This window comes from Carcharodon carcharias, chromosome 8 (genome assembly GCF_017639515.1).
Source record: "Carcharodon carcharias isolate sCarCar2 chromosome 8, sCarCar2.pri, whole genome shotgun sequence".
In the NCBI taxonomy this organism is placed as follows: domain Eukaryota; kingdom Metazoa; phylum Chordata; class Chondrichthyes; order Lamniformes; family Lamnidae; genus Carcharodon; species Carcharodon carcharias.
Window position 1 is genome coordinate 84238417 of NC_054474.1, and position 12885 is coordinate 84251301.

The 12885-nt window shown below is 40.7% G+C and overlaps 1 long non-coding RNA gene across 1 annotated transcript in view; it reads left to right on the forward strand.

The window, feature by feature from the left end:
* Window positions 1-6704, forward strand: part of LOC121280803 — a 62339-nt gene extending 55635 nt beyond the window's left edge. Inside the window, exon 3 of the long non-coding RNA XR_005943711.1 lies at window positions 6308-6704. This is a non-coding gene — a long non-coding RNA (uncharacterized LOC121280803). The remainder of the gene's footprint in view (window positions 1-6307) is intronic.
* Window positions 6705-12885: the final 6181 nt, after the last annotated feature.

Sequence of the window (12885 nt, forward strand, 5' to 3'; positions counted from 1 at the left end):
CCAACCATCTCAAGCTGCTTCACCAATGACCTTCCCTCTGTCATAAGATCAGAAGTGAAGATATTAGCTGATGATTGCACAATGTTCAGGACCATTCACAAGTCCTCAAATACTGAAGCAGTCCATGTTGTCATGTTCCAGTATGTTATGAATTTTCAATCAATACTTTAAAAGTTCGAATATAAACAGACTATTAAAATGGCTGCTATAAATCATGTGATCTTTAGCATTTTGAGCTCTGAGTCTCAAGTCCTGAGCCTCAAGTAAATAACTAATTAAATATGGACAGTCACAGCCGTCCAGGGAATTCACACATCCCTTTGTTTAAGGATGGACCATCAACAAAAGAACTAAAGAATTTCAGCCGCCTGTCTTTCTGTTTCAGCATGGACAAAAGAAACATCAAAACTCAGTGTGTTTAGATGAATGTAATGAATTCCATTGATCTTCCATTGTATTGTGATGAACCCTCATCCAAACTAGACTGGGTGAATTTCAAAGTGTCAAAGGACAACACAAGATGCGTAATAAGTACATCATTCCTTTTCGGATAAAGGGCTTTGAACTTGTACAAGTCACATGGTGAGGAAGCCATTTTGTTGTCTGCTTTTAAAATAACAGCAGGAAGCTGTTCAGCAGAGTTCCATCAGAAAGCCATGAAACCAGCTGTTAGTCATCCAAGCAACCAAGGTAATAAACAGCGATGCCTTGTAAATAGGAGAAGAACTCTCGCACAACCTGTTCTGAGTTTAAGTTCACTAGTTCCCTGAGAACTAATCTCCTGGAAATTTGACTACCAGAAGCCTCATAACTTACTGAGAATCCTTCACTTTACAAGACATTCACTTCAACTAAAGCATCAACTCATCTAAGAAGCACAGGCCACAAAAGAGACAGACAATCATAAATCGTGATTGTATTGTTTTAATTTCATCTGTACCTAATCTTTGAGTGTGTGATTGTGTGATAGTGTGTATAAGTTTAAGTGAGTGAGATGTTGCAATTTAAACATCCAGGGCAAATGTGTGATAATAAATAACTTTATTTATTTTAAAACTCACAGAAAGCTTGCAGTTGGGATTAGCTCCTGATTCTCGGAACCTTGTCAACCATCTACAAGGCACAAGTCAGGAATATGATGGAATACTCTCCACTTGGATGTGTGCAGCTCCAACAACACTCAAGAAGCTCGGCACCATTCAAGAGCAACCCGCTTGATCGGCACTCCATCCACCACCCTGAGCATTCACTATGCTGAGGTGCACAGATGCTGAGAGTCTTATTCTCATCATGGGGGAATCTAGAACTAGGGGTCCCCATTTAAGATAAAAATAAGAAGGACTTTTTTTCTCTCAGAGGGTTGTTAATCTTTGGAATTCTCTTCCCCAGGAAACAGTGTAGGCTGGGTCATCGAATATATTCAAGGCTGAGTTAAACATATTTTTGATCTACAAGGGAATCAAGGGTTTTGGGGGGCCAGCAGGAAAGTGGAATTAAGGCCACAATCAGATCAGCCATGATCTAATTAAATGGCAGAGCAGAGTTGAGGAGCCAAATTGCCTACTCCTGCTGCTATATGTTCTTATGTTCAGTCTCTCCAACACTGGCACATAGTGCCTACAGTGTGTATCTTATACAAGATTCATTTCAGCAACTCACCAGGCCTCCTTCGACAGCACCTTCCAAACCCCCATAGGAACACCACCACCTGCAATTTCCTCTCCAGGCCACATGCCATCCTGATTGTGAAATATTTTGCTTCACTGTCACTGGGTCAAAAACCTGGAAGTCCCTTCCTAACATCACTGTGGGTGTACCTACACCACATGGACTGCAGCAGTTCAAGAAGGTGGCTCACCACCACTTCTCAAGAGCAATTAGATGAGCATGACAAATGCTGGCCCTGCCAGTCTGACTCACGTTCCTTGAAAGAATAAACAAAAATTCCCATTGGGAAAGTGTTGTGGAACATTATTTTAGATAGAAGCATCCATTGTACAATAAACATAGGAACACAGGTACAGAGTGAGATACTGAGCCCTCAAGCCTGCTCTGCCATTCAAGGAGATCATGGCTGATATGTGACCTAACATAACCCACCTTTTCCTTAATCCCTTTGGTTAAGAAAAATCTATCAAATCTGATTTTAAATTGGCAATTGACTCAGCCTCAGCTGTTGTTTGCAGAAGAGAGCTCCAAACATCTATAATCATTTGTATATAGAAGTGTATCCTAACTAGCCTAGATAATAAGTTTTAATGGAGTGGGTCAGTTGGAGAGAACATAAAAGTAATGAAGATATTCCCAGGATCGGGGAGGAGGAAAGATTGTTCATAAATATCATCAAGAAAGGGAAACAAGGTTGAACTGGCCATATTCTAAGGCATGAAAACTTGCTGAAGGAGGCGAGTGAAGGAAGATTAAAGGAATGTAGATGAAGATGGAGAAAGAGAACGATGATGTTATACAACTTGAAATTGATAATGGGCAACTCCTGTGAGCAACTAAAGAGGAAATTACAAGACTGTGAGGTGTGGAGAAATGAGCAGAAGACCAGCTCTTCAGGATGTCACAACTCCTATTACTATATCCACTCCATATGTTGTGGCTGACATTTGATTTTGTGGATTGATCCACTCTGTGTTTTGTGGCTGACACCAGCACAGTCTAATCAAGGGCTCCATGATACAGCAATGACAACAGGAGAGGGAAAGTCAGTGTCAGAGATGAAGTGCCAAAAATATACCAGACCAGCAAGAACTCTGCCAGGCAGGCTGTGAAGGTGGTTGGAACTGTTTTCCGCCATGTGTAATGGAAAACTAATAGTCCCTGGGAGTCAATTCAATCTAGCGCATCTCACAGGGCTGCTCCTTTCCATTCCAGTAAAATAACAGGTGCCCTGAGTCTCTTTTCACTGGAATAACTTCTTTATGTGCGAGCCAAGATAATGAGTGTTAATGGGTCATTTAACTGTGGATTATCTTAATTCAACATGCACATATACACACTTTCCACTAGGGGTCACTATTGGTGATAAGGAGTAAGAAGCCTTGCTGATTTTCCCCTCTCCACATCAGGAATCAGCTTACTCAGCAGCTGCTCTGTACAATTCAACTGCTCAGTACCTTTAACAACTGAACCATTGAGGAAGCTACAGTTTTCAGTCCTTTTAAAATAAGCATTAGGTTTGATCCAGGAATGTGGTTCTCTGAATGTTATTTTATTTGCATGGGAAGGACTTGCTGTGTGCGACACACTCAATTGGGTTGACACAGAGGGCCTATTAGTTTCCCTGTCAGGTGCTTAAACATTATTCACACGCCCTTACACAAAATTGGAACAATGCTGGCAATTGTTCGAGCCAACTGGTGCTAGCCAGAAACCTGACTCACAATGTAAACACACAAGAAGCGTTGCTGCTTTCACACAAATGGATAATATTTTTGCATACCCTTTCAAAGGGATGGGCAGTAAGAGCTCTCTATATTTCCCTTCTATTTTTAATGAATTCATAAATACTTTCACTGGCAATGTACATAACAATTCATTAAAACTAACAGATGAGGGAAAGTTACAGAATTGACTTGCAGGAGAAATCAACTTGAGCAAAAATTGCCAAGAAGGTCCAACAAAGGGTGAGGGGGAGGTGGTTGGGTGAGGTGCAGATTAAAGAGACAGTAAAACATTGACCTTCCCTGTCTTTGTAATCTCCTTCAACTGCCTCAGAACTCTGTATTCCTCTATTGTATCTTGAACATTCCCCAGTCCCTTTACATTGGTAGCCATATTTTCAGTTGCCTAGCATAATCTCTGAATGACCCTTTCTAAACCTTGCCACCTCTCCACCCAACTCTCCTCTTTTGACCACCTGTCCTAATGTCTCCTTCTTTGGATCGATGTTGATTTCTTTCGACCGACTACACCCTTATGAAACCTGTGGGACATTTCACTATATGTTATAGGAAATAGAGAAGTGCAATTTGTTGTCATTGTAAAATGAGACATATAATAGCATTATCCCTCACTGAAATGTTATGGGAAGAGAGAGGCATTTGGAGGACAGATTAATGTGTTCTGCTACTTGGCGGGTTTAGGAAGATCTTTCTGTAGAAGTCCTACTTCTTAGAGATGAAGGTATAAATGGCTGTTACCTGTTGCAACATCTGCCACCTTTGGTGGTCTGATGGCCAATGTCTGAATTTACCTGTACTGGGATTGTGGGAAGAGGAACCAAAATCATAAGTAAAAAAAGGCAACTGATTACAAACCATGAACATTTAATTTGGGGGAGGGGAAAGGAAGATGTTAGTTTAGAGGAAGCCTCTACAAGGGACTGTGACTGCCTATCGTTCTTTCATGAAGAGTGAATAGGTCTCTAGCTAGGGGCTTGTGTTGCCTTCCTCTCAGCCATATAAGACTCGCACAATTAAATTAAAAGGTATCTGCATTTTAAATGGAAACAAGGTCTTGCAGGTAATGCCAGTGAGTGTGTAGGTAAATAATTATATTAGTCTCACTGGTTAGGCCACACCTAGAGTAATGCATCCAGTTCTGGTCGCCACACTTCAGGAAAGATGAAAGGGTTGTTCAGAGGACACAGAGCAGATTTACCAGAATTTGTGCCAAGGATGAGGGATCTTAGCTACAATGTTAGGTTGGAGAAGCTCGGGTTATTCTCCTTGGAACAAAGGAGATTGAGGGGAGTTTTGATAGAGATAAAAAACATGATGACAGGTTTAGATAAGCTCGACAAAGAAAAACTGTTCCTATTAGTTGATGGTACAAGAACAGGGAGACACATGTTTAGGTTTTGGGCAAGAAATGCAGAGGGGATTTGAAGAAGAACCTTTTTACACAGCAAATGGTAATGACCTGGAACTCAATGCCCACGAGGTTGGTGACTGCGGAGACGATGACTGATTTCCAAAGGAAATTGGATAGGCACTTGAGGGAAATAAACATGCAAGGCTACAGGAATAGGGCAGGGGAATAGGACTGACTGGATCGCTCTACAGAGAGCCAGCATGGACTTGATGGAACAAATAGCCTCCTAATGACTCTATGATTATACCCAGTTCCATGAAGCTATTTGCAGCATGACTTCTTTTTTTGTAAAGCTGTTGCAAAACCTCAGCAAATTGAAGTACAAATGGAAGTGGCTGCCAGAAAAGAGTTCTCCAGATCGATCCCCTGAATGCCCAGTGTTTAAAGGATCCAGCGAGTGAGACACTAATTCATGCAGATCAGAGAGAGCCTGGTTTGAGCCTGACACATGCTGAGTCAGTTGATCCATTAATGCTCATGATACTCTAGGATTATACTGAACTTAAGTCCAAGAGCTCAAATGATGTACCTGATACCAATGGAGTAAAAGTTCACAGCACTGGGCAACAATAACTTTTAATGTCTTGGGCTCTGAAGCCTCCAGAATCTGAATTACATCAACATCAGCTGTGAGGTTAGAAATTGTACTCAGAGTACTACTACAACTTGGCTTCTTTGGATGTGGACTGTCTAGGAGCAGAAGTAGGGATCTTTGTCCTAGAAATTGCCCCGATCCAGCATCCCAACTATGAAGGATGACCTTGACTTGACACAGCATGGGTGTGATGCATAGTGCAAATGCTCAGAAAGCCAAAAGATGACATTTTGATAAATCAGCCTGAGTAGTAAAGTGGAGTGTTAATATCTAAGCAGCTGAACAGTGAACACTGAATGGCTTGAATTATTTCTGGGAAAGCAGCCTTCAAAGGTTGCCCCTTGTGGCTGCTGTGGGCAGCTGGTGGTAAATGTGCTTGGCATTTTAATGGAACATACAATAAACATTTGTGTGCAACCGACCAATGGAGGAATCTGTAATGGACTCAGCAAACACACAGCTAGTCAAATGTGAGGTTAATAATTTAATTGATTTCCCCTCCCTGTAACCTTCTGCAGTCCTACAACCTTCCCAGAACTCTGTGCTCCTCAGTTTCTGACCTCCTGTGCATCCTCCACTTCTTTTGCCCCACCATTGGCAGTTGAGCCTTCAGCCCTCTAGGTCCTATACATTGGAATTTCTTCCCTTGACCTCTTCACCTCCAACCAACCTTTTTGATCAAGTTTTTAGTCATTTGTGCTATGTCACCTCTTTGACTCGGTATCATTTTTTTCTGTTATTATACCCCAGAGCACCTTGGGACATCTGACTGTGACAAAGGTACTACTTAAATACAAGTTGTGTTGTTTGTTCAAATATTAGCAGCTCAGACTCTTGCATCATGTGTTTAGCAGTAGTTTAATTTTCTGTTGACTTCTATTTCCCTAGTTGTTGAAGCATCAATTCCTGACTGGGATACAATTCAAGAGGCAGTGAGAGTCCATGTGGCCACAATTCAATCATGAGTCTTCAGTCCCTGACCTTGGGAGTCCTTAAAGCAGAGCCCAACCTTGTCCTCAACGCAGTGTCCACTAACACACAATTCCATCTTGGACCACTGGATAATGAGCAGGATTAGGAAAGCTGAGGTGACCAGAGCTAATGAGAACTGCAGTCATGACTGTTCCACTGCCTTTGTTGAGATAAGTTCTGGAATTGAGCTGGGGGACTTTCCTGATTCAGATATGCACTGGATAAACACACAAGGAGCCATGGGAGGAGCTCCAAGGCAATTTTGAATAAATGTATCACTGTACCTGATACATTAAAGTGCCTGAATTCTGCACAGAGTTTCCAGTGTTCCCACTCAGTTTCCCTCACTCTTGTTTAATGTGATTGAGTAGTCAATGTGGAACATATAATTTATGAGTTAAATAATCGCCACCAATGCTTAGCAGTCTGTTCCCAGGCCTTATGAAAGGCAGCAGTTTCACTCTAACATTCCCAACATGCTGATGGGATCGCAGCAGCAAACACATCCTGATCTCACCTCACCTCTAGAATTCAGCTGTTTTGTCCATTTGGGCCAGCTACTTCTGCAGCAGAAGTCTTCAGCACTAGGGCCAGGATATTTTGGAGGGCCATAGCCTTTGCTGTATCCAGTGCTTCCAGTCATTTCTTGATACCACCTGGAGTGAATCTAATTGGCTGAAGATTGGCATCCATGAGGCTGGGGACCTCAGAAGAAGGTCAAATGCATCACCTACTTGAGATTTCTGGTTGCAGATGGTTGCATACATGTCAGCCTTATCTTTTACACTCACATGCTGGGCTCTGCCATCATTGAGGCTGGAAATGTTCATTGGGTCTCCTCCTCCCATTCATTGTTTAATTGTACACCACCATTCACAACTAGATGTGGTAGAACTGCAGGTCTTTGATCTGAACTATTGATTGTGGGATTGCTTTACTCTGTCCATAGCTGTGGCTTTTGCTGTTCAGTATGCATGTAGTTCTGTATTGTAGCTTCACCAATTGCGACTACATTTTTAGATATGCCTGGCACTGCTCCTGACATGCACTCCTACACTCCTCAGTGAACCAGGGTTGGTTCCCTGGTTTAATGGTAATAGTAGAGTGGGGGATATGCCAAGCTGAGTGGTTGCAGATTATGATTGAATACAATTCTGCTGCTGATGATGGCCCACAGCACCTCACGGAATCCAGTTTTGAGCTGCTGAATCTGTTCTGAATTTATCCTATTTCAACACAGTGATAGTGCCGCAGAACACCATAGAGGGTATCCTTGGTGTGAAGATGGGACTTGATCTCCACCAGGACTGTGCGATGGCCACTCTTACATATAGTGTCATGGGCAGATGCTTCTGCGCCAGGTAGATTGGTGAGGATGAAAATAGATCTTTACCTTGTATGGATTCTCTCACTACCTGGCAATATGTCCTTTATGACTCAGCCAGTTTGGTCAGTAATGCTGCTACCAAATCCCTCGGTGATGGGCATTGAAGTCCCCCAAAGTACATTCTGTGCTCTACACAAGTGGTGTCCAACATGGACACATAGAGGACATCAACTGAGGGAGGACAGTAGATGGTAATTGGAATGAGGTTTCTTTGGTCAGTTTTGACATGTTGCAATGGTGTTCAGAGTCAATGTTGAGTCCCAGGCCACACCCTCCCAACTGTTTGCCACTGTGCTGCCACTTCTGGTGGGTCTGTCCTGCCAGTGGAACAGGACATACCCAGGGATGGTGATGGTGGTGTGTGGGACATTGGCTGTAAGGTATGATTCCATGAGTATGACTATGTCAAACTATTGCTGTACTAGTCTGTGGGACAAGACCTGAGATGTTAGTGAGGGGGACTTTGCAGTGACGACAGGGCTGGGTGTGCCTTTGCTCTTTCCGATTCCAGGTGGCTTTATTTTTATTAGATATTTTCATAGAGGGTTGTTACAGCTGTGTAGTTTGCAAGGCCATTTCAGAGGACAGTTAAAAGTCAACCACATGAGTCTGGACTGATTGCAGAACTTGTCCTTTTCCCTAGAATGCAAGTAAACCCCTTCTATATCGGCAGGGAAGGCCAAGGGCAAAAAGATTTAGAAGAAAATACCAAACAGTGCAGGGGCTAGGACACAACACTGTTTCACTCCATTCTTCACCCTGAAACTGTCAGAAGTGGAGCCATCAAACTGTGCAGTACAGTGCACGTTGTCATGGAAGGAGCAGATGAGACTGAGGAGACTGTGGCTGTGGGTCTAGAGGCACATTTGATCAGGCCAGGTGAGGACAACAGGTTTTCTTCCCTAAAGGGGACAGTAGTTGTTATGACAGGCTGAGTTGTTTAAATCCCAGGGAAACTTGAACACCTGTAACCTATATTTTCAATCCGAATGTTTGAGATGCAGCTCTGAATTCAGAAATGAAACCACTAAGCCTCAAGAAGTTTTTTAATATAAACTAAGTTAAACATTTATTAATTTAACAAGAAATAAGCATATACACATGTCTACAAATTACTACCATGATAACTTTTAAACAAATTCCCAAATTAATCACTCCCAGGTAAATCTTCAACAAGGCAACAATAACCCAAAGACTTTAAACAGACACCAGGCAAAGCACAGTTGACCTTACAAATTCAAAATGAAGTCCCTTGCAATTTTGTTCCTTTACAGACACAGTTGTAGGGTTTACAGGCTGCTTAGATCTTACATGACTCTGACCTGCACATACAAAACTCCTTTCTGTTTATACCTAGCCTTCCCTTTGAATGTAAATTCTCATTGTATCACTAGGTCTTTGAATTTCATCTCTCCTAACTATAAAACCCTTTCACAGTACCAATTTTATTAGTAATATAAACACAGTGCTTTGTCTCCTAGCTAGGTGCAAGATTTTACCCCCTTCTTTTGAATGTTTTATTTCACCAATGCAAATGTACTCTTTACCTTCCAGCCTTATGTTCATCCAATTAACATCTCAAACTACTACACATTAAAATCACCCAGACTAGCTGGCTTTAATACAGTTAAGCCACATACAGACACAGATCTACTACAAGTCCAATTTAAAAATAATTTCCAATAACATTATACACGTTAATATCTCTTCATGACATCCCCCTCTCTATCGAAAAATGAACTGTCATAATTTTAAAAGACGGCTTCATTTTTTAATAACCCATCTCACACTATTTCCTATACTTATTACACTACTACATTACCATTTGCATGCATTAACATAACTTATATACACAAGTCCTAGGTATCAACAGGAATCACTCCAATTCAGTGTCCAGGTTTTTTCAAAAGATGTCCAAATTTCCTTTAAGCTTCAAACTCTTGATAACGCATTTGTGAAAATATATTCTACACCAGCAACATGTATAATCCGTAGATTAAATGGTTGTAATAATGGACTCCACCTGAAAAGTCTTGCACTTTTGTCTCAAAATTTGTCCAAAAACTTCAAAGGATTATGGTCTGTATAAACAATCGTTTCTGTTGAATTGTTTGCAACATAAATTTCAAAATGCTGCTATGCTAACACCAAACCCAAGGTCTCTTTTTCAATCATTGAATATCTTATCTGTTGTATATTCAGTTTCCATCAAAAATACCCTGTAGGTTTTTCAATTACAGTGTCATCTTCTTGTAACAATACGGCCCCAATGCTTATCGCTTGCGTCAATGGCCAACTTAAATTGCTTGGCATAAGTGGGTACTGCTAAAACTGGTGTTGGAGTCAATGCAGTTTTTAAACTATCGAATGACTTCTGACACTCCAGTGGGTCACCATTGAAACTTCTTGTTCTTTTTTAATAGTTCAGACAGTGGAGCAATCACATGGCTAAAATTTAGTACAAGTTTCCAGTAAAACCCATTCATGCCCAGAAATCTCGAAACTTGTTTTGTGGTAGGCACAGGGAAATCTACGATAGCCTTGACTTTCGCATCCCTCAAAGCCACCTTACCATCTCCATAGATGCGTAACTTGCACTTTTACAAATTCACTTTTAGCCAAGTTAATCACCAAATTAGCTTCTTGTAATCAAAAAATAATTCTTCCAGATGCTGTAAATGCTCCTCCTACATCTGACTGAAACTGTCAGATCATCAACATTAACAACACACTTACTTAGACCTGCAATTACTTTGTTTGACAGTCTTTGAAATGTTGCAGGTACATGCTCCATACCAAATAACATGACTTTAAATTGATATAGTCCACCTGGCATTACAAAAGCTGATATCTCCTTTGCTCTCTCCGACAACGGTACCTGCCAATATCCTTTTAGCAAGTCAATCTTGGTGATAAATTTGGATTGTCCCACTTTCTCAATGCAATCTTCCAACTATGGTATAGGATTTGAATTCGCTTTGGTCACCACATTCACCTTTCGGTAGTCCACACGTGTTATGACTGAAGCAGTTGGTAAAGCAGAGTTATTTAAAAGAAATCCCACAGGGAAACTTTAAACAACTGTCATAACCAATAATTTTAAGTGTTATGTTTGAGATGTGACTCTAAACGCAGGAATCAGACCACTCTTCTCGAGGTTTTACATTAAACTAAATGAAACATTTTATTAACTTACACATGTTAAAATATATGTACACATGGCTACAAATTACTACTATAACAACTTTTAACAAATTCCCAAACTAATTTCCATTAAGGCAACAGTAACCTATAGACTTAACCAAACACCAGGCAAAGCATTTTCACCTTACAAATTCAAAATGAAGTTCTTTTCACTGTGTAACCAGTTGGAGGCTTGCAGCTGCCTTTTGATTTTACATTGCTCTGCCTACACACCCGAAAACTACTGAAGTTATATCTACCAGCCCCGTTGAATATTAATTATCACTGTATCAACAACCTCTTTGAACTTCACCTTCTAACAATGAAACCCCTTTCATAATACCAATTTTATTAATAATATAAACATATTGCTTGGTAGTTGCTAGAAAGGCGTCAATTTTCACCCCACTTCTTGAATGCTGTATTCAAAAATTGCAAATGCACGCTACCTCTCTTACATATCAAAACTAGTACATATCAAAGCACCCAGACTAGCTAGCTTTAATCCAATTAAGACATACCTGCAGACTAAACCTCTATTTTAAAAGAAAAATATTTTCCAAAATATTATGTACATTAATAGCTTCATGACACAAGTATGACAGGTTCTATAGAATTTGACTACACCCCTATGCAATCCTGGCCAAAAAAAACCTCTGTATCTTTTCCTGTGTTTTCCTAATTCCTAAATGTCCTCCCATTGAAATTTCATGAGCAATCCTCAGAATCTCATTTCTATACCCTAAAGGGATAACAATCTAATGCACCTCACTCCAGCTTTCATTTGCTGAGGCATGATCCGGCCTCCATTTTCTCATTAATAACATACTGGAATACATTTTGCTTCTGTTTCTGAATAAGCTTTCTGATATAACTGCTTTAATTGCAACTCATTTTTCTGTAACTCCACTAACCTCCTAGAGTTAAACACTTCAGCTGAATTATCCTGTAGTCTTTCCCCCTGAACAATGTTATCAAACACAGTGCTTGCTAATTGCATTTCAACACTTTCTTCTTGCCTTTGAGCTGCCTGCCCTTCTTGCCTTCTTTCAACCTGTGTGCCTGAGACCGCGTTATCACACAATCTGGAAACAATCTAGGATGCTCCTTCTGTAACACCTCTATTGAAAACACTTCTACAGGCTGCTCAACTACCCTAGGCATCACCAACATTTGTGACCCAACAATATCATTACCCAGAATAAAATGAACCCCTGCAATGGGCAATTTTTCCACTACTCCAACAATAACTTCACTATACTTCCAACTGCTCTTTAATTTTACCTTCTACAATGGAATGGATTTAGCATCTCCATGAACCCCACCTGCTCCTGCAATACTCCCTCTGAACAACAAATATCACTACCCACAACATTAAGGATTGACTAGATTTATACAGCACAGAGACAGGCTCTTTGGCCTATCTAGCTCCTGTGTCTCTTAAAATTTTAATATCTTTCCCTACTCCACCCTCTACACATGTAAAGACTTTCCCTTTACAAACGGTCTTTAAACATTTCTGCAACCTGCTCCTCAGAATTCTCTTGGGTAAACTGTGAATACATTCCCAATTCTTTACCTTTCACTGATTCTCTCTGTTTTACCCGTATATAAACCATTGGCTTTTCCTGCATCTGAACCTCAGAAGCCACAGTACTTTTACTTCCAGAACTTCTCTGTATCCCAATAATTCCAACAGATTTTCCTTGCAATTTCCAACACTCTGACTTCATGTGTCCCACTTTATTACAATGAAAATGCATCAGGTTTTGAATGTCACTTCCACCCTCAGCATCTTCCTTTTTATTTTGAGGAAAAACTTCCTCGGAATGCCCAGCCATTCCTTTTCTTCCCTGACTACCCACTTTCCTTTCACTTTTCCACTTTCTATCCTTTTCCGATTTAAAAGGGTGATGAAAAAAAG